We start from the raw sequence: 22207 nt of genomic DNA, 5'->3' as shown, positions 1-22207 counted from the left end.
GGGGGCAGAGGGAAGCTGGAGAGGTTAAGAGGGACCTCCCCAGCCCACCCACCTACTTATCATTAACCCCTTAAGGCTAGGAACCCAGAGTCAGGAAGCAGGGGCCATGCACTGTGAGCTGAGGCTAGGTCTCAGTTTGGCACCTGTGCGAAGCTGCAGAGCCTGGGAGTCACAGAAGATGTGTAACACTGCTGTCTGAGTCCTCACACAGGGAACCATCTTGGTGGTCCTGTGAGAAGAACCGGATTCACTACCTGCTACAGTGTGACTCTGTGGTGCTCCCCAATGGCCTGCGTGTCAAGGCTTGGCTTCTCAGTGAAGCAGTGACGAGGGTCTTCACTTTTGTGTGTGTATGTGTGTGTTCATGTGTGTGCAAGTGCACCTGTGAAGGAGAAGAAGACAGTCTCTGCAGTCATTCCCTGGGGCTCATTGGTCAGCCAGCCTAGCCTACTCAGAGAGTTCCAGACTAATGAGAGACCGCATGCTAATGGACAAGGTGGGTGCCCGAGGAACAGCACCCAAGGCTGACCTCTCTCTCTCTCTCTCTCTCTCTCTCTCTCTCTCTCTCTCTCCCCAACACACACACACACACACACACACACACACACACACACACACACACACACACACAAGTAAACCTGTCCTTAAGCACTTGGCCGACTGTTTCCATCACAGTGATAAATGCTGACAGCATGTGGGGCCTGCCCAGGTTTGCAGAGGTTCGGGGTTCCCATGGGGCACAGGCCAGTCCTCCAGTGCCATTTCTTCTCTGCTCCTGTCACCAATGCTTGTCATTGCAGGCCTCTGAGAGTGGGTCCATAGACCTGTCACCCTGTAGACTGTAAAATCCCTCCCCACTCTCTCAACGGGGTCCTAGCACCTGAATCCTTGCTTGGAGTCTCTCTCTGGGTCGTGACACCCAAGACCTACCTACACCTCGGGCAGGTGAGGAGTGAATGCATTCACCATGGAGTTCATCCGTGTCTATTAGTCACAGGACCTCAGGATGGGAAGGGGGCTGAACGACCCTGCCTTCCTCCCTCAGGGCATACAGACCCTTGAAAGGAGTACAGAAGATGAAGTTTCCTGGGAACATGGTCCTGGGTTGGCCCACCCCTGATCCTCTAGTGGTTTCTGTCTCTGTGGGGCCTTGAGGGATGTCAAAGCCACAGACCCCTTTCAGGGGGCCGCATTCCCTTCATAGCTGGTACTAAGGTTCTGTGTTCCTCTGTCCCTTGTCCTTGGGTCAGTCCTCCCTCCGGAAGCGCCGTCCTCACTATCTTGATATGATCACGCTGGCCTTGGCAACCTGGTAGCCAGAAACAACCTGTCAAAGAGACTTAGATCCAAGCTCTGTCTGTGTCTCTCTCCCCACTCCTGAAGCTAAGGGGTTACACTGTGACCCACAGGGGGGTCATCATTTCTCCAGAGCCTGACAGCTCTCCTAGGGGAAGCCAGACCCCCAGAACGACCACAGCGGCGAGAAGCACTACAAAGGGAAGTCTCTCCTGTGGCCTAACTCACTTCATATTGCTCGGTGTACCACATTTGCCAGCTCCACAAGCGTGTAATCCCCCCATTTCCTAGGCCCAGCCTTATAATTAGAAAGGCTTTCTCTTCCCTCACTCGAGCCAACCTCAGGCTCCAGCCACGACTTCCGAGAGACGTGCCCACCACCTCCCAGGCTGGGGAACAGAGCCCAGAGCCGGCTTCCTGAAGATGGAATCCCAGAGTTGCCCCAGTTGAGGAGGGAGCCAGGAATAACAAACAAGAACGCATTGGTGGGAGGGGCGATTCCCCACCCCAGGAATCCTCGTGGGGGGCCAGGGGGCCCACTAAGATCCTGTGGCTGAGAGACGGGATCTGCCTGGAGCCAGCCTCAGTGTGGCCCTCCTCCCCTAGAGTGGCTGATGCGGTCTCTGCTTTGGGGGTTTGGGACAATTATGTACAGTGGTTTGTGGGGTTTTCCTTGGTAATTGCCAGTTACCGGCCTGTGACTGTAAAGAGCCTCAGCCAGAGGCAGGGACAGCACCTGGGTTGCTGCATTGGAGGGTCACAGTTGGGCCTGGCCTGGGCCCACGTGCACAGGTTGGGGAGCAATTAGGACAAATGGCTGAGGGAAACCTCCTGGGCACATCTTTCTAAGCTCCTGTCTCCTGGCTACCTCCATCTTTGAGGCAGCTGTATCTAGATTCTTTGTTGACCTTCAGTCAAACAACTGCTGGTGTCACATCAAAACTTCCACTCCAGAGATTTCAGGACAGCTGGAAACCACTGGAGACACCCTAATGGTTACCGTGACAGCCAGAGAAGACCCAACATGTACATACAGGCTCAGAGGGTCTCTGCCCAGGGCCACTGTCTCAGAGTCAATTTTGGAGAATGTTCCATGAGGTGCTGAGAAGAAGGTGTCTTCTTTTGTGTTTGGGTGAAATGTTCTATAGATACCTGCTAGGTCCATTTGATTCATAACATCTGTTAGCTCCAGGATCATAACATAGCTCCAGGATCTCTCGTTTTAAATTTTGTCAGCTACCTTTCCCATGGTATACTTGACTCAGTGCAGACATCTGTTCTCAAACCTTGCCACCTTCTCTACTTTGGGCATGGAAAATGCAAGGCTATTGGACACAGTTATTCAAAAAGCCAGCAAGTCCAGTCTACCTTCAGCAGCAATGGAATTAGGGCTCGCCATTGCTAAGGTCCAGTTGCCAAGGCCCGCAAAGCCAGGCTCCCAAGGGCCGTAGGAAATCTCAGGAGCTCTTAAGGGAAGGTGCTCATAGCTGCACATTGCCACAAGGCCCCTTACACTGTGGAGCACTTGAGAAACATAGCTAGTCTTGTTGAAGTGGACAGAGATCACTGAGGGCACCTCAGGATCAGCTGCCTGCTTCAATGTAAGTAGTTGTATCTTTGCATAGTCTTTGTACTTCATGCACATGCGTTTAAGATGCCCAAAACCCAGGACTCTAAAACCACTATCTGGGTTCTGCTCTCAGCAGAAAGTTCATGGGTTTTGTTTGTTTGTTTGTTTGTTTTTTGTGGGTTTACTGCTGCCCTTGTGAACACTCAAGACCCCTGCCTCTCTCCATCATGAGGCAGGTGACTCCAAGACGCTTGAGTAACAGTCAATCATCTCAAACAAAAATGTGGGAGCCACAGTGCTGGACTCCCAACACCCCTGGAAAACAGAAACAGTTAAGACATCCCATCTGGACCTGGAGGCATAGGTCTGCCATCCTAACTACTTAGGAGGATGAGGCAGTAGGCTGGAAAGTTCAAGGCCAGCCTGGGAAACTTAGTAAGACTGTCTCAAAGTAAAAAGTTGTTTGTTTTTTAAGACCTGTAGAAATAGCTCAATGGTAGAGTATTTGGTTAGCATGTGCAAGACCCTGGTTTCATCCCCCAACACCCCCCAAAAGACACCCAGCCCCTTGTCATTTCAACAGGTGACAACCTCCAAGGACTACCACCCTCAAACTTCTTCCAAGGGAAGGCCCCTCCTTCCTGACTTTGGATCATCATTCTTGGCCATGTTGCAGCCTAGCACTCCGAGAAATTTAATCTATTTATGAACTATGTAGACCTTTCCCTTTATTATTTCTGGTACTGGCGTCATGTTTAGAAAATTTTCCCCAGCACAAATTTACTAAAATCTCATATTTCATTTTCTTTGCAGTTAGGTCTGGGTGAAAAAACCTTCCGTCCACCTGGAATCTTTTCCTGTGGAAGTGTGAGGTAGGGATCTAATCACCTCCCCATTCTTTGCTAGTTCTACAGTCCATCCTCTGCACACTGGTTAACAATGAACTCCTTCTCCTGTTCTTCCTGCTGTCTACCAGACTCTGTTCTCTTCCACCAACTCCAGTCAACCTACAGAAATGAATATAATCAGCCTGGTTATGCATGACTCCAAAACAGCTGGTTAATTCGCTGAAAAGAATCGTGTACCAGATGTTGGGGGGATCATGTAACCCTAGGGTTGTTTCTCTATTTTCAGTTTTAGTTGAGGATTTTGATGGCCGTTTGTCCACTGACTCATCCAGCAAATACATATACAGTGCCTTCTGAGTGTCAGGCCCTGGACTGGGTTATGGGGCCAGCAGCGGGTGGCACCTATTCTTTGTACCTCCTAGAAGTCAGGCTCAGACAGACCCAAGTGCACACACCAGATCATTTCTGGAAGGGACACATGCCATGAAAGAAATGACAGAGTGTGCGCTCACATTACTGGTCAGGGATCGCATAATGGAAGAGGTGGCATTTTTATCTGGGTCAGAGACACATCTTGGAGAGAGCATTCAAGGTGGAGAGATTCAAGGTAGAGGAAGTGAAAAGACTTGTGGTATAAATACCGTCCCATGGGCATTGTCTACTGCCACAAGGAGAGAGGTGCCAGAGTGGAAGTGAGGGAGGTGGTTAGGTCCCAAAGCAGAAACGTTGAGGGCAACATGAACCTTCCATACAACTCAGTGCTGCGGACTTTCATCCAGTCCCACAGTAGGAACTGGGCTGAGTCAAAGGCGAGAGTTCTGTCTACCAATCCAGGTCAGTCCTGCTGCAGCCTCTGCCTCCCCATGAGACTCTCAGCAGCCCTCAGCAGCTGCCATCCCACTCACTAGCCATATCTCAGACCTTGCTGGCCAGCCCCAGGTCCCCTACTGAGTTTTCATCCATGTGACTATATGGTGTTCTGTGCTGCCCTCCCACCCTGGCATACCCCATCTGACCTCCTGCCTAGGAAGCCAAACCTGTGCCTCATAGAATAAACCTGGGGGTGAGCTGTGGGCGGGTCACTGTGAGACCATCAAGCTCCCAGGGACATTCTTAGTTTTTAAGGCAAGATGACTCATGACTCAGTTTACCAAATCACACACAGGAAGGACCACAGGTTGGATAGTCATTATGTGGTTCAGTTCTGGTGGCCAGGCAGGGAGATGGTAGGGAAATGGACTGAACTCAGCCTTTAGGGATGGTAGGGTGTCCCTGGGTCCAGAAGGACAGGGAGACTCCAGCCACTTGGCTGGGTCCAGGCCGGGTAGAGGTGTTTGGGCCCAGCAGCTGCCCTTCCAAGGACCCCCGGGGCCTGTTGGGAGACTGGTAATTGGGCTCTGGCTGTGATTTGGGCACAGCCGTGGGGGCTACAGGGGGAGCGCTGTGGGGGAGGCGGCTCACTCAGCATTAAGCCTGGCTCCACTCAGCCGGCTGTGGAATTCCTCCTCTGATCCGGCTCCAGATTGGCCCAGGAAGAAATTGGGGGAGAATTGATTGGTGCCATGTTATACAAGCACGTCCCTCATGACAGACGCCAGGCGACTGCGGTGTGGAGCCCTGGCCCAGCCCCATTTCTCCCCTGGGATCCTCTGGCTCCAAGGCTGAGAACCCCCCTTTCCTCCTCCACCCCATGTACCCCTGGCCTGCCTGCCAGGCGCCTAGAAGGGGAGCTGGGATGCCCCTCTGAGCCACATTCACTTGCCAGAGGCAGAACCCTGGGGTCTTCTGGGTGATATTCATTGTGTGGGGGTTGGGTTTATCCTATCTGCGGGTTGCCTGACAGACCAAGACCCAGAGCTGCAGAACCCTGGTCCTAAACATCCCCCAAATAGAGATGCTCACACAGGACATTATCAGAGACCCGGCGTGTGGTCAGGATCCTTCCTCCCACCCTGAAGGACAGAGGTGGGCAGCACTGGACTGGGGGAGCCCCAGGTTTCAGCCTTTTGCTCTTTCTATGACTGGGGACAGGAAGATCTGAAAGAGAACAGGTAAACGTCCTGAGTGAGGTAGCAGGAGATGAGCTACAGAGGCTGGGGCCTTGTGCCAGGGCATGTACCACCATCTCTGAGGAGTGGGTATCCTCTAAACTCGATATGAAGGAGAGAGCCCTCAGGGCCACAAGAATTCAAATCCTTTTAGTAAATGAGCTAAGTCTTCCTACCTTCTGGGGTACTGCCCTGGGCTCAGGTTCTTCATCACCTAGAATGGCCTTCCTGATACTCCAACAGGCTGGAATTGTAGACAGAACTCCCTTCCAGAGCTACCAGGCCCAGAGTGGCCTCCCTCATTGGGCTCAGGCCCAAGGACAGGCGGAGTCAGGCAGAGGGTTGTGGGAAGGCCCATCCTTGGTGCCAGGGAGGGAAAGAACCCGGCTTCCAAAGCCGCTGGGTTCAGTGTCTCAAGCCCTGTGGGCAGGAACACTGTGAAGAGACCCCACCCCAATGGCACCAAAGAAGGTATACTGGAGGAACCTCAGAAAGGGTAGTCTGGGTCTCAGGGGCAGAGAGCCTGGTCCAGGACCAGACACACACAGGCCCCCAGGCATCAATGGGTTCTGAGCTCCAGTTTTCTTGGCTGCTAAACCAGCCAGCTGGGCTCTGCTCAGCCTGCAAGGCTATTGTGTGGAGCCCCCCTGGGGTTGGGGGACGCTGCCTGTGGACACTGGCCACCTGCCGTGGGGCCTCCGAGGACCTAGGACTCTCCCGCCTATCCTGTTGTTCTGTGTTTTGGACAGCTCTGGGCTGCCAACTAGCATTAACATCCATGCCCATCTCCCGTCCCAGGGAGCATCAAGTCAGGACAAGTTGCATTTGGATTCAAGTCTTGCTGGGGAGCCAAGGGTCTGTGATCATCCTGGGTGCACCATGTGTGAATGGCCAGTGACCTAGACCCCTGTCTGAGAGACAACGAAGCTAGGCCCCTAGGCTACAAAATTGCCCGGTCTTTGGCCTGCTTGAGGGGTGCTCACCTCCTGCTAGGTTGAGTGACAAGAGTGATTGATCCCAGAACCTAAAGACAGCTGTGAAACCTAAAGACAGTCTGTTGCCGGAGGCCTAGCTGTCTAGCAGTGCACCCCCAGTAGTTATGTCACCGGTGCTCAGGACGAGGAGAACTGGCGTTACACATATGTTCCTGCCCAGGGTGGGGCAGGCCAGAGGAGCCAGCCCGGGGTCTCCACCTTCACTGGAGTGGATGCTGGCCCACAGGCTACCTGCTCCTCGGAGAGTAGCCCTTCTGCAAGCTCATCTCTGTCAACTGCTGGAAGCTGGGCTGTCGGGGCAGAGCTGTTGGGGAGAGAGCACCTTAGAGGGCTGCGTGGCCAGTGAGGGCAGGGAGCAGACAGTGGGAAGACTTTTCAGCCAAGCTGGCACTGACTCTTAAGAATGAAGGGAGCAGCCTCACTTGCCCATAGGCTGGCTCCTGTCATCTCCCAGCCACAAGGACATTCTGTTCTGTCCCCTTGTTCCAGAGAGGACTACAGAGACACAGATATGTGTAGGTGGCCCAGTGGTAATGGGTATGAACTGGGGGCATACTGTCTCCTGCTCCAACCAGCATACGCTGGCCTGCAATGACTTACCACCTCCAAGAAGCTGCCTAAACCCCTCCACCAGAACTGACGCTCCCCCACTTCCTTCAGACCCACTTCTCCGATGCCCACAACCTGGGTACAGCTAGGATGTGGCCTTGGGTTACTTCACACATGCTGTCCCAACTCAGCACAGTAGAGCAGGAGATGGGGCAGAAAAACAGACATCTTTACTCTGGGCCCTGACCTGGCCCAGCTTACCCATGCCCCCACCCTGCTGGGCCCCGTCGTGCCCTCCTCCGCTCGCGCGGCTGGCGGCAGGGCCTCCCCGTGTGGGACCGGGCAGCCACCTGCTGCCCACAGCCGCAGCCACACAATGAAGCCCTTGTGAGTAACGGGCAGCGGCGGGCAGTGCCTCCCAGCCCACCCCAGGCTCAGAGCCCCGTTGTGTGGGGCGGCTGCCCTGGATGGGCAGCATGGATCCAGCTAGGCTGTCCCCACCCATCCTGGACCACAATGTTCCTGCCTCTCCCTAGCACTCTATTGGTCCCTATTCCTGTCTCCTGGTGGTCTGCCTGCCTGAGGACGAGAGGACTGCACCATGGGCTGACTACCAGGGGCTCCAGCAGCCAGGATCTGAGGGTTGCATCATCCACCCTAGCTTCACCTTGACCCTAAAATTCTGCCTCCTCAGAACCTGGCAGGAAACAAGTATCAGACAATGAAGCCACCCCAAGCAAGGTTGAAAACTTATCCTATTGGGGAGTCCTGCAAGGTGCTGCTCAGAGAGAAGCCATCAGATACAGGAGGGCTAGCAGTGTCCATATGTGTCCATGAGGAGATCTGGAAGTCAACAGGGTCCGGGCATCCCATGCCAGGGGCTATACAGGACCCTGGCAAAAACCTCAGAAACAAAAACAAACCAAAAAACAAACAAACAAACTCAGTCATCCCACTGAGCAGATGCCACAAGCCTGCTGGGTAAGCAGTCCGCAGCCAGGTGCTACATCCAACTCTTGGATGCTCAAGCCAAGCATGTCACACAGGAGGGAAAGAACTGGGCTCTATGGTGAGTGAGGAAATGTTATCAGGGTTCCCACCCACCCAGCCCCGCGCCCCGCGCTGGGATGTGGCGTATGACTCCACAGGTCAACCAGAGCTATCTCTGAATTAGACAAAAGAGGGGTAAGACAGTGCATTGAGGATGCCGAACTCTGGGGAGAATAGGCCCAGAGAAGCAGGACTGATTTACAGGGATGGAGAAGAGCTCAGAGCCTGGATCCAGCCAAGCCTAAAGCCATTCCCTCATTTCATAACCCAGTGCCTTTTACTGAAGTCTAGGAGGCCACTGTTTCTGTCACATGCCTCAGAGGACTTCAGGGTTTGAAGTAGACCCCCAGTGGGGGAAGAGAGTGCTCAGGGACACCTTAGTGACCCTGCTACCTTCCTTCTCTTGGGAAACCTGGCCTCAGTAACTGAAGCTGGGTGTGTGGGACTTGAGGGCATCCCCACTCACCCTAACCCAGCAGCCACGGCAGGATTCCCCAATGCCATTGTGAGGTCACCCAAGCAGCCTTTTGCCCACAGGACCTACAAAAAGTTATCAGGAGACAGATTGGAGGGTGCCAAGGCTTTGGAGGAGACTTGCTCTGCCAGACTGCAGGGGTCTCTGAGCAGGGCTCTATGCTTGTCAGCCTCAGGCTGCACATGGCCACTAGCCCTGGGCTCCACAGCTCTTCTGGCCAGCCCTGACTAGGGCTTTGAGTTCACTGAAGGGGCCCCAGGACCCAAGCCCTGCCTCTCTGTCTGCTCTGGTGAGACTTTCCAGCATTTATCTTGAGCTGTTTCCTAGCAAGGGGAAGACTCGGACCTGCAGTAAAGATTTTCACAGCCACGTAGAGAGGCATGTACTAGCCTCATGGTGAGCCCTGACAAGAGGCACAGCCCAGACCCTCACCTAGAGCTGTTCTGTGGAGGGCAGCAGCCCCTACCTGGGGTAGGAAACCTCGGCTGTGTAGGGCAGATCCCTGAACTCAGAAGCACTGGATCCTACCAGAGGTCACTTCTCCTCTATTCCCACCTCAGAAACCACCTCAGCTCCATCCTGCCCTGGAGGGAAGAATCCCCACAGGCATGCTCCAAGCCGGCTGTTGCTGGCCGCCAGCTCAGGGGTCCCCTGAGCTTCTGCAAAGCTGAGGATTTCCTCTGGATCCTGGGGCCACAGCTGTGCTCACATGTGTGGGGGGAGGGGGAGGCACGAGTTGGCGGGAACCAGGAAGGGTTGCAGGAGGCGGTTGCAGTGGCCCTCACGGGCTGTACCTAGGAGTCAGGCTAGGGTATGACACTCCCCGCTACCCGGGGTGGGGGTGGGGTGACAGGAAGGTCATGTGTCTCCAGAGTGAGGGGATGTTCCCTGGCTGGAGGAGAAATGGTACTTTGTACTGCATTTTCTGTTCGGCACTGCGTCCTGGACACAGGGAGTCTTTAGTCAAGGTCTCTATTGCTGTGATAAAACACCATGACTAAAAGCTACTTGGGGAAGAGAGGATTTATTTCAGCTTCCAATTCTCAGGTCACACTCCACCACTGAGGGAAGTTAGAGCATGAATTCAAGGCAGGAACTGAAGGAGAGACCAGAGAAGAGCTGCTTGCTGCCTTGTTCCCCATGGCTTGTTCAATCTGCTTCCCTTACACTATCCAGGACTACCTGCCCAGGGATGGTACCGCCCCCAGTGGACTGGGCCTTCCCACATCAACTTTTAATCAAGAAAATGCCCTACGGATGTGTCTACAGGCCGATCTTGTGTGTGCATTTTCTCAATAAGATCCCCTCTCCCTAGATAGGTCTAGGTTTGGGTTAAGTTGACAAACACCAAGCAGGACACAGGGTCAGGGGTCAGAGCTGATATCACCAGCAGCACAAGAACCTGAAGAGAAGGGAGCCCATCCCTGGCAGTAGCCATCAGCCCCAATCTTCCTCCTGGGCAGTTGCCCTTGGTCAAGGTACTGGAGTGTTTGCGTTGTCAGAGTGTCTGAGGCAGGCTGGAGCAGCTGTGGTCAGTTGGCTAAGGGTGCCAGGCAGCCCTCTGTGCGAGTATCGAAACCCACACCTTGGAAAAGAAGGGAAAGATGTAGAGACAAAGGCCACATGACTTCGATGGGATGGGTGGTGCTCCGGACATCTGGCTCGTACCTACCCTACCATCTGCTTTGCCCAGCCTCTCAGAGCCCCTGTCAGCCCTGGGGATCTCAGGAGTAGAGAGCCTGGGCTGCCTTGGGAGCAGAGCAGGACTGAGGTGAGATGTCATGTGTCCTCATGGATCACCACAGTGTCTGGGGTGACTGAGACTTGGCAGTAGGGTCACTTCGTGTTTGTTAATTTAAGGAGTCTTCCTGGGGAGGGTGGAGCGGGGAAAAGCCAGGCTTCTGTCAACAAATGGAGCTGGTGCTAGGCTGGTAGATGGAGAGCATGGGAGAAGAGGTGCTCTCACCCGGCCGCTGACTATCGGGACAGCCAGTCCTGCCTGCCCTGTACGCCCAGCCCAGTGGGCAAGTCCAATGGACCTGAAGGGACTGAGCCTGGGCCAGCCTCAGGATCAGACAGAAGAGCTACAGGTGGGACTGGGGGCTCAAGCCACCTGCCCACCAAAGCTAAGATGGCCTCTGGTGGCAGGAAGGTAGGTGTGACAATGAGCCAGCACCTGCCTTCTACCTCAGTGTTGGACCTGTGGACTGAGGCCCTCATGGCTCTGCGCAGCCTACCCCACCAACTCCAGGGTGCTGGGGACGGGGCTCCTTTGTGGCCCTCAGCCTCACACTGGAGCCCACGTGTGTTAGGACCTATTGCGCTCTGAGCTGTGGTCCTATCCTGCCCAGCTCAGAGGGCTGTGCTGCCCGAGATTGTGAGAGTTCCTTCCCTGGGGAGATATAGACAATGTCAACCCCCTCCTCATAAGATCCCACCACATTCCCACTAAGACCCTGAGGAACCAGTGAGTTTGCTGAGATTGCTTATAGAGAGTTGCCCGAAGTAGGAAGTGTTCACCCAGCATGGATGATTGCTCCCCCAGGGCTGCACAGATAAAGCACTTCCAATTAACCTCCAGTCTGTGTACTCTAGTACCTCCCAGGACCCTATGTTCAGTTAGGACAGAATTACACACAAAGGCTTGGGGGAGTGGCAGGAATCTCAGGTGAGGGTCCAACCACCTTTCTCACTTCCTCTTCCTCTGAGGGAACTTGACAGTTCACAGACCCACTTTTGATGGTCTCCTACAAGCAGGCAGGGGTGATCTGATGACGGGGAGGGGGAGGGGGGACAGACGGGATGGGACACTGTTTTTGCTCCGAGGACCATGTTCTACAACAGAGGTCCACACCAGAGGTCTCAGATTCCATCTGTGGAGGTGGCCGGGTTGGAGGGCATGCAGAAGGTAGTACAGAGGGTGAACAGCAGACGGGCCTACTCAGTGCCAACAAGTCTAATGGCCATCTGTGAGCCTGTGGTCCAGCCTTGGCTTCTGAGTGGGGTAAGGCAAGGATGTCAGATTGAGGTGTGGTGAACAGGCCAGCTGGGGGCTGAGATGTACTAGAAGTTGCCTCCCATCTTTCCCCTGTGATAAGGGCTATATCAAACTCAGGAATGACTGTATTCTGTGGCATATAATAAGTGCCCAATGTGTACTTATTCCTCTTGGGAATTTTAGCTGGCATCCTGAGAGGTGGGATTTTCCTCTGGGCATTTGTGGGGCCCATGGACCATGTAGGGCCCAGGCTTGCCTCTGGGATGGCCCTGACATGTGTAAAGACCTTTGCTAAGCCCCTAGAAGGCATTCCGGGGCGGCCGCACAGAGTGGCTGCCACAGGCAGCTGGGGTCAGTGAAGAGGGATGGTGGAACCATTGAGCTGATACAAAGGTCTTAATGGCAAAACCACTTATTTCAAGAGAAAACATGATCCGTAGTGAGCCCAGAGCAGACACAGGAGGGGCTGGAGGAGAGAAGCCCCGAGGACCAACGCCCCCAGGAGCTGCTGCGAACCTGCTGCTGGGATATTAAACTTCTGCCCTGGGGAAGCGATAAAATAAACATCCACCAGGCCTGTCTCTCAGAAGCAAAGGCTCCCATAATGAGAAATCCAGACCCAGTCAAGGCCCAAATCACACCCTCAGATGTTGGAAGATCCTGAGGAAGAAAGAAGCCAGATGGACCTGCCTGCAGCCCTGACCCCCTCACAGCCAGAAGAAGTTCAGCACGGTGTCTGGCCCTGGATGGAGGGTCCTGATGGCTCTGGGGCTGAAGCTGCCAAGAAGGAGGGGACAGGGACAGATATGAGACACTGTTTTGGGTGAGCAGGGCCATGGGGGCTGCATGATCTTCGAGGCTCTGGCTTGAGAAATGCGACACACATGCATGTGTGCACATAGACCTGCATCACTACATCCACATGCAGGAACACTGCACTCAAACACCCTCTCTGGGCCTCTTCTCAGAGATGAGGTTTCCCTCCTCCCTAACACTCCTGACCCCCATCCTAGATCTGCTTCTGGGAGCTGGTACCCTGACCCAACTCTGCTCTGTCCCCAAGTCTCTCAAGGTGCCACAGTCCAGCCCCTTGGTCCTCAGTGTGAGGCTTGGATGTTGGCAGTGTTAAGGCAGACTTTTACACACAAGGCAAAGACGCATGACATGCCCAAGGCCCATCACCCTTTAGGCCCGGACTTTCCTGGCTCAAGAATAATGGAGGCTCCTGATTGGGTAGAGTCTCGATGGTCAAGACGGCCACCAGAAGCCATTCTCAGAGGAAAGGTTGTAGGAAAGAGGCTGAGGCCATAAGCCACTATGGAGAGTGGTTAATAGAACATCTGCAATAGGCTTGCTGGGTCCTGGGCACTGGACACTGTGAGCCCAATGAGGACACAGCTGTCCAGTTCTCTGCCTTGCCCTGTACCAGCAACACAGCCTGTGTCAGGGTCCTGGGCTTGCCTTGTCTGGGCAGCACAACACCCCTCCCAGGTCTGGAGGGCACTCACCTAAGCCCAGGCTTCAACAGGACTGCTCTCCACCAGCCTCTTGGTGTATGACCTATGGTCATGTCGCTCCAGTCTCTGCCTCTGTTGTCCTTGGGGAAGTTCATGACGGATCAGCTTGTTACACCTGCAAAAATCCCATTTCCAAGTAAGGGTTCCAAGCAGGGCTGAATTTGGGGGCTACTTAATCCCAGTGCAGGTACCAGAAGTCAGAGAGCAGCATGCCAGGATCCCCAGCTTCCCTGAACAGGGGCCTCCATCCATAACCCTTTCAGGTCCCCGCACTCCTGCTGGAGCTCTCCTGGGTCCAGCCAGGGAGCTGTCCCCGTCTTTGGAGGGGTGGTGCTAGGCAATGATGGTGGCACCTGTCATGAACAGGGAGGGACTCAGAAGTCAGAGAAGACAGTAATGGCGTTGAGAATATCAGGCAGGTAGGAGAGGCTCAGGAGGCAGGGGAAGGGTGGAGAAGCCAGGAGCCTGGAGAGAAGGGGAGGGGAAGACCAGGCTAAGGAGAAGGCGGAGGTCAGGGGGAGAAGAGGCCAGGAAAAGGGAGGCCAGGGGAGGATATCACCGCTCAGAGCTGGGCATGGAAGTGAGAGGGAGACCTGGGATAGGTCCCAGTTTGGAGCCTTAGACCAGTGAAGTGGGGAAATGTGCTCTGTGGGCTAAGGCCAGCCCGGGCTGGACACAGGGTCTAGCCATCCCAAGGGCAGAGTGGGTGGCTGGGAACAGCATGGGGAAGAGAGTAGGAACAGCAGCTTTCAAATGACAAATGTTCACAGATGGTGTCAACAGTCCTTCACCTGGCCATAGCTGGGTATATGGAGTGGACACTGGGCACAGGCTGGAGGGCCAGTGAGGACAATGTCCTCAAGATATCAGGGCCTTGGTGGAGCCAAGAGTTGCATTAGGACAGGGTCCCCATTGGATCTGGACATGAGGGAAGCAGCTAAACCCTCTTGTGTCCAGCCCCACGCTGCAGCCATGTGAGCCTTTGGCTGTTTGCTGCTGCTCTTCCTGGTGGCCACAGCTGATGCTGCTCCACAGATACTTGCTCCCCGCAGGCCTGAGGCTCTAAGCCCATGCTGGCCCAGGACCCCCCAGAGCTGAGTGGATGAGGTTCAGAGCTCTGCACCCCTGGGATCCATCTTTGGCTGGCTGGGCTGGGGTAGGGGGGCCACACCTGCTCTGGGGTGGGATGGGGGGAGCTCTTCCGGGCCTGCAGCTGTTGGCCCCGAGGACAGACAAGGCCTCCGCTGCAACAGCTGGGCCGGAGGCTTGGGAGCCAGGAGAGCCCAGAGCCCAGGCAGCCCCCACAGGGGATCGGTTACAGCGGCTGCAGATGCTGGGGGAGGTGAGGAGGAAAAGAACAGGGGGACTAAAGGCTCCCCCAGACCATCCTCCTCACACCAGGCTCCCAACCTCCCATGCCCTATGTGGCCCAGAGATCCCAGTTACAGCCCCTTTAGGGCTGCTTCCTATGTGACAACACCCCAGCTATTCCCAGAAGCTCTCTGCTCAGGCCACGGCACACTAGCCTGTTTGGGAAGCCCTCCTCTAGCCCCTGGGCAGAGTGCAATGGCAGCTGCTGCTGTTCCAATTGGGCGATGCCTATCACCCAGCAGGTGTGTGAGGGACCCAGGAAGAAGAGACTTCATGGTGAGTGAAAATTCAGGGATACCCTTGTGTGCACCACGCTGGGGTGGTGGGTCCACCGCGGGAGACAAAGATACACTAGCGTACAGTAGGCACTCAGTACATCTTCTGGAGTGCAAGATTATCAACACCATAAAGGGATCACCATGCAGCCTTGCCTCCAGCATCCTGAGGTGTGGAAAGGAAGCTGGAGTCTCCCCTTGCTGGGACCCTAGGAGGGGAGTAGGTATCACCTCCTTGCCTCCTGGCTCTGACAGCCTGGCATCTAGCAAAGCAAGAAGCAGGGCCAGACCCAGGCCAGTAACAGCAGAGCTATGAAATGGCAGACTCAGCAGTCTGGGCTGGGTTCTGGCCAAGGGGCTCCCACTAAGACACGCCCCACCTTTCCAGTCACTGAAAGCATGCCCCACGTTACACTTCATATAGGGCCCCAAGGGCCTGGAAATGGACAAGCTGGGAGTAGATGACCCAGGCCTTTCCAGATGCTACTTGGTACCATTGTAGGGTCTCACCCTCCCACAACAGACCCAGTCTACAGCCCCATGTGGGGCTGGAGCAGGCAGCCCCTCGCATCCCAGGATCTTGGGTGCTCTCTGCTTACCCACCTGGCCATGGTCCCTGACAGCCGGTTCAGCAAGGGACAGGCCCAACTCTTGAGCCAAGGACACATTGGCCTGGCTAGTGAAGGACCAAGTGGTTGGTTTGCCAGGATTTGGGGGGATTTTGAACCATCTGCTGTGGCAGGTGTGGTCAGCCTGACTAGCAGAGTCCATGGGCTGCCTGGATGGTGGCCAGCCAGCTGCTGGGGGGCTGGGTTTGCTGCTCTGGCCACTTGCCGGAGGCAGCAGAGCCAGAAGAGAGAAGATGGAGAACAGAGAAGCAGAAGGTCCCTGTCCCCTGCCTGGCATGCTTCAGACTCCCAAATGGACGCTGTGGCAGCTGGTCAGCAAGGCCAAGGCCTCCTCGGGGATCCGGGACTAGGCCTGCAGGTGGGGACATGGGACACTGTAACTATAAGGCTGTAGGCAGCATGATGAGGACCCTGCCCCTCATCTTGGGCACTGGTGGGATAATGGCATGCTGCTTTGCAATGAGCCTTCATGAACTGTGTGAGTGCCCCCCACTGGCCGATGTTGGCTTGTTCTGGCAGATCACACTGAGCAGATGGACCCTAGGCATCGGGAAGCAGCAGCCTGGAGGTGAGGGTTGCACAAGGTGCTAGAGGTGACTCTGAACATCCCCTTGCTGGGTAGGAGGTTTAGGGATGCTTAGGCAGGAGAAGGCTTCCTGAGCTAGAATCCCTGGAAGCAGGTCTAGTAAGGCTGTGAAGACCACTGGAGGAGCCTAGCCAGCACGCATGGTGAGCAGGTCTGAACACCCAGGCTCAGGCGTATGGGCAAGCAGAGCAGCCCAAGGATGCCCTCACAGGGGCCAAGGGGGTGGTGTCACACACCTGGGCTTTGGCCTGCCTTTCTCTGGGGGCTGACCATTACACCCTGAGTCTGACGCGTCCTCTCTGCCTTCCAGGTTGCCCTACCATGCCAGAAATAGCAAGGCTAAAGAGCCAGGACTGAGCTGGGGCTATGGCCTTGCAAAATAATGTCGGAGTAGAGGGACACTGAGGAAGGAAGCTGCTGGGGTTGACAGATCCTGAAGGAGTAGAAGTAGATGCCCCAGGCAGTCTCAGGAACCCAGGCCGCCTGGGAAGCTAAGCCCAGAAAAGCCACTAGGGCTAGCCTTTCCCCCAAAGCCAATCTGAGGAGGTACCACTAAGGTGGGTCCCCAAGGAGAGAGCAGAGGAGCCCTCACAGATACTGGCCTCACCCCTTCTGCCATGAGCACCATGGAGCCAAGGCTGAAGATGCTGATCCCAGGTGCAGGCTTGCCTGGGAGGCCTGTGGGGCTTCTGGGACACACTGAAGAGGTCTAACTAGGCACTATGGCAGTTCCTCCTGGGACCTTCTGTAGGAGTAGGATGGTGTGTTCCTGAGGCTATCAAGGCTCAGGGCAGGTGAGGGGGTGTGGGGAGGGGCTGGGTAATCAGACAAGACTGCACAGTACTGAAAAGCCACTCCCTAGACTATGGGTATGTGTCACTGGCCTGGAAGCTGCTTCCTTTGAACTAGTTCAGAAAGGACCCAGAATAGAAGTAATTTGGCTCAACTGTCCAGGTCTCTGTTCTTCTACCAGAAACAGGCCCTCAACAGTCCTGAATGTAGCTGCATGTAGTGACCACTGTGACCACAAGATGGCACCAAAGGCCGGCTGGTGGAGGCTTCTGCACTAGACCCCTGTGGGCCAGTTGAGGGCTGGGCTTTGATCCTCCATCGCTGGCCAGGCTCCTCCCTCTTGGCCTCAGAAGACTGATAGCAGCTGAGGGATACAGTGGGAAGCCCTGCTGTGTGAATGGGAGGTGGAGAGGGGGTGCACCATCCAATATGAACCCGCTTCTCTAAATGAAGGTGGAGGAGACCACAGTTCTTGCTGAGGCGGGTCCTGTACGCCTTGCTGAGGACTCTTCCTCCATCTCTCCTCCCCAACCACTGGCTTTGCTGCCCGGGCAAGGTCTGAAAAGAGAGCCCCATGCTGTGAGAATAGGAACTGAGGTACCACCTAGTCTGGGGTCCAGGGCAGATGGGAGTCCCAGAAAAAGCACCTAAAGGGAGGGTGGGCGGGCTTGAATAAACATGCCTGTAACCTCCATACTCACAAGGTGGAAGCTGGAGGATCAGAAGTCAAGGCCATCGTTAGCTACATAGTGAGTTCAAGGCCAGCCTGAACTATGTGAGACTCTGTCTTTAAAAAAAAAAAAAAAAAGCCAGGGGGGGGGGGGGGGTCTGGGAAAGGTGAGCAGATCACTTACTGGGAGATAGGGACTGATAAAGAGCCATATCCTCCCTCTCCCAAGCCTGTAATTTGTCCCCGCCTGATGTTATAATTTGTCTCCTCAGATGATTACCGCAAGGTCAACCTGACATGGGTTACAGCGAGAATCTGTGCACGGGCCTCAGAGCTCACGGGGCCTTCAAACATCCCCCTTCACCTGCTTGGTTACGAAGGGGAGTGTGCCCTCCCCCTTCCCCTCCCCTGAAGTGCTTTAGAACCCCACTCCTCACTCCTACTTCCAAAAGGGACAGTTGGCCCCACCCTTCCTTCTTCCACTGCCTCGGGGGTCCCCAGTGGAGCCTCACATCTATGTCCCGCTGAGGGGCCTCAGGAGCCCCTGTCTGCATTTCACAGGGCAGGAGAGTTTGGTAGCAGGAGCCAGGACATCAGACATCACCAGCCCTCTCTGTCTAATTCTTCATTCATCATCATCACCCCAGTCCCTGGCCAGCAAATGTCACCAGCAGGACACTCTAGCTCAGCCTCAGTGTCTCTCCAGCTGTGCCCTGTACCATCTGCCAAATGACCTATTGCCCAACACCCTTATTTTCTGGCCACGTCCACGCGCTATCTGGCCATGCTACGATGCTCCTGGTTATAAAGGTTTCACTTGCCGGTTTTTCTCATCTGTTGGGCTTTTGCGTGTGACCCTGTTGTGTTCTGTTATCTCTGTAATCATCTCAGTCCACTGTGAGTCTTCTGCTATTATTGCTCTAGCTGACACATCCCTGTATGTACAGTCACTCTCTGTGAACTCACTGGGGTCACTTCTGTGGAGCCCTATTCTGGAGCACTTCTACAGGGTGTCACACTTACGGTGCTGGATCCTGTTAGCCTCTGTGTCCTGAAACCAGGACCCGCATGTCCTCACACAGTTTCCAGCAGAATATCAGTGCCCCTGACTCAAAAGGCAGTGGACACCCAGGTACAGGCGTAGGCCCCAGCATCCCCATTAGAACTTCAACTCAGATGCTCTCAGCTATGCGGCTGAAGGTTTGGAATGTACCTACTATGTCCAGTCTCCTGAGTCAACACCCCTCACTCACAGGTGCTGAAGTGAGATGATTTGCCAAGGGTTCAGTGTACAGCTTGCCACAAATCCTGTTCTCTTCTTCGTCAGTGTTACTTGATCCCGCAGCCCCAGATGGGTCTGAGGTGTTGGGGTCAGACCTCAAAGACCAAGTCCTGGCTCCACCTGGCTCACTCACCCTTTTGGCTGATGGCTGGGGCTCACTGCCCAGGCCAGGTTGGCTGGGCTCCAGGCCTTCCTTCTGACAAGCAGAAGCCTGCTGATGTTGCGTGGGGAGCAGGAGATGAAGGTCCTCATTAACCTGTTCTCAGTGCAATGGCTTAGGAGGAGCTCCTGCCTGATGCCCTAGGTAGCCACCTCCAGCTTCCATAGCCAGGACCTCCCCACTCGAGTACCTGAAACAGAAAAGGGTTGAGAATTATGGCTGTGTGTGGTGTGTGTGTGTGTGTGTGTGTGTGTGTGTGTGTGTGTGTGTGTGGACAGTGAACTTCCAGGACAATGTCTATGCTTCATCTGGGTCCAGGACACACACACACACACACACACACACACACGCACGCACGCACGCACGCACGCACGCACGCACGCGCACTATCCCAACAATGGTCACAGAGGGCAGCTTCTTCCTTCCTTCCTTCCTTCCTTCCTTCTTCTTTCTTTCTTTCTTTCTTTCTTTCTCTCTCTCTCTTCTTTCTTTCATGTATAGGTGTGTGTGGTGTGTATTTATAAGCATATTCGCATAGGCATGAATACACATGTGTGTGGAGGCCAGACCTTGGCATCCGATGTTTCCTCAGTCATTTCCTACCTTCTGTACTGGGGCAGGGTCTCTCACTTGAAGCTAGGGCTTGCTGACTCAGCTGGTTTAGCCTAGTCAGCCAGTTTGCTCTGAGACTCCCCGTTCCTACTTCCTGTGTGGCAAACCCTTTTACCTGCTGAGCCATCTCCCCAGCCCCAAATGACAGCTCTTTCAAAAAATACTTTATTATTTGAGAATCCCATCCAGTGTATTTTGATCATATCCATTCCCCAACTCCTCCCAGATCCACCCCGCCACACAGTTTCATGCTCTCTCCCCTACCCCCATCAGGTTCAGTTTGTGCCGCCCAGTGCTCTTGGGTGTGTGGCCATCTCTCCGAGCAAGGTTGACCCACAAAGGGTCACACCCATAGAGAAAATCCACTTTCCCTCTCCTAGAATCTACCAGCGGCTAGCCAACAGCGCCTCAGCAAGGCTTTGTGTGTGTGTGTGTGTGTGTGTGTGTGTGTGTGTGTGTGTGTGTGTATCCCGCCATACTGAGATCTGCCCGGCTTGAGCTTGTGTGGGTCGTGTGCACGCTGTCACATCCCTGTGAATTCATATGTGCTGCTGCCCTGTTGTGTTCAGAAAGCAGTTTTTCCTGTCGTCATCCACTTCCTCTGGTTCATACACTATTCCAGATCCGTAGTCCTCTATGATTCCTGAGCCTTGGGGAAAGGGGTATGATATAGATAGCTAAGATGTTAAAAAAAAAAAAAATGCTGGGCACTCGGGAGGCAGAGGCAGGCAGATCTCTGTGAGTTCAAGGCCAGCCTGGTCTATAGAGTGAGTCCCAGGACAGCCAGGGCTACACAGAGAAATCCTGTCTAGGGGGGAAAAAAACCAAAGTGACCTCAAAAGCTATCGTAGATGTGCAGAAAGGGGTACAGTTAGTTATTCATGGATGGAGCAAGTACAGTCACTATGGAAATCAGTGTAGGGGTTCCCCAAAAAGCTGAAAATAGATCTACCACATGTCATAGCTATACCATTCTTGGGCATATACCAAAGGGCTTCATGCCCTACTACAGAGATACCTGCTCATCCAAGTTCATTACTGCTCTAGTCACATCAGCCAGGAAATAGAAATAACCAGATATCCATCAGCTGATGAATAGATAAGGAAATGTGGTACATTTACACAATGGGGTATTCTTCAGTGGTTAAGAAAAATGAAATTCAGCTGGGCGGTGGTGGCGCACGCCTTTAATCCCAGTACTTGGGAGGCAGAGGCAGGCAGATCTCTGTGAGTTAGAGGCCAGCCTGGGCTACCAAGTGAGTTCCAGGAAAGGCGCAAAGCTACACAGGGAAACCCTGTCTCGAAAAACCAAAAAAAAAAAAAAAAAAAAAAGAAAGAAAGAAAGAAAGAAAGAAAGAAAGAAAGAAAGAAAAAGAAAAAGAAAATTGAAATTCATAGGTAAACGGACAAAACTAGAAATAACCATCCTGAGCAAAGTAACCGAGACACAGAAACACAAATGTCACGTTGTCTCTTCTATGTGGATGTGGATGCTAGCTTTCGATCTTTCGACATGTGTGATCTGTTAGAACACTCAGAAGTCAGGGAAGTAGTAAGGGCCCTAGGGGAGGAAAGCGGCTTTCCAGGCAGAGGAGGAAGAATGCGTGATATAAAGAGCAGGGAAGGTCTAGTCGACCAGGAAGGATCACATGAGGTGAGGGACGGGAGGGGAGGGACGAGAGGGCAGGAGAGAGGACCGAGTGTGGAGAGCAACAACTAATACTAAAAGCCTTGGTTTAAAAAATCATATGGAAATCCAGTGGTGTAGAAGCTTCCTAAAACACACACACACACACACACACACACACACACACACACACACACACACATAAAAAGAGTCATGTCAGGAGAGCCGATAAAGAGCCTAGTATGAGGAATCGGTGCTTTTGGCCAGTGGGGTCCCACAGAGCCCCCAAACATTAAAGGCCAATGTCACTACTCTTGCTTACTCTCTAGAACTTGCCGGTGAGAGCCTATTGCTAAAGATACCACACACTTGAGTCAAAGAATGTGGAGAAGCCGAGCTGCCTTCTGTCTGGAAGTTCCACCCCTACTAGCCAGCTTTCATAGCACTGGAAGGTGTGACGCATTCTACCAGAGGAGAAAAGTAGCCATCAGTCTTACCCAGCTATGAACGTTGTGAGCTATACCAACCACGGGCGTGTACAATACACTCACTAGTGCAACAGTGGCGTGGGTGCTAGGGAATAACCAAACACTCCCTGACTGGATTCAAGTCCCACTCCACGAGATAAAATCCACGCCTGGTACTATTGCTGGGGCCAAGAATCTGAGGCTAAGGAGGAGGTCTTAGGCCCCCAGGAAGAGTCTGCTGCTACTATTCTGCTAAGTGGTCATAGACTTTAACAGGATGTGAGCTCTAAATACCTCCAGACTCCACTCTGACACTTGCTAAGCTAATATGCAAATGAATTGTTCCCTAAGCTGAGAACACTGCCCATGGGACACAGCTCAGAACAGGCT

This window comes from Onychomys torridus, chromosome 8, assembly GCF_903995425.1.
Source record: "Onychomys torridus chromosome 8, mOncTor1.1, whole genome shotgun sequence".
NCBI classification, from domain to species: domain Eukaryota; kingdom Metazoa; phylum Chordata; class Mammalia; order Rodentia; family Cricetidae; genus Onychomys; species Onychomys torridus.
Note: the sequence above shows the minus strand (reverse complement) of the source record.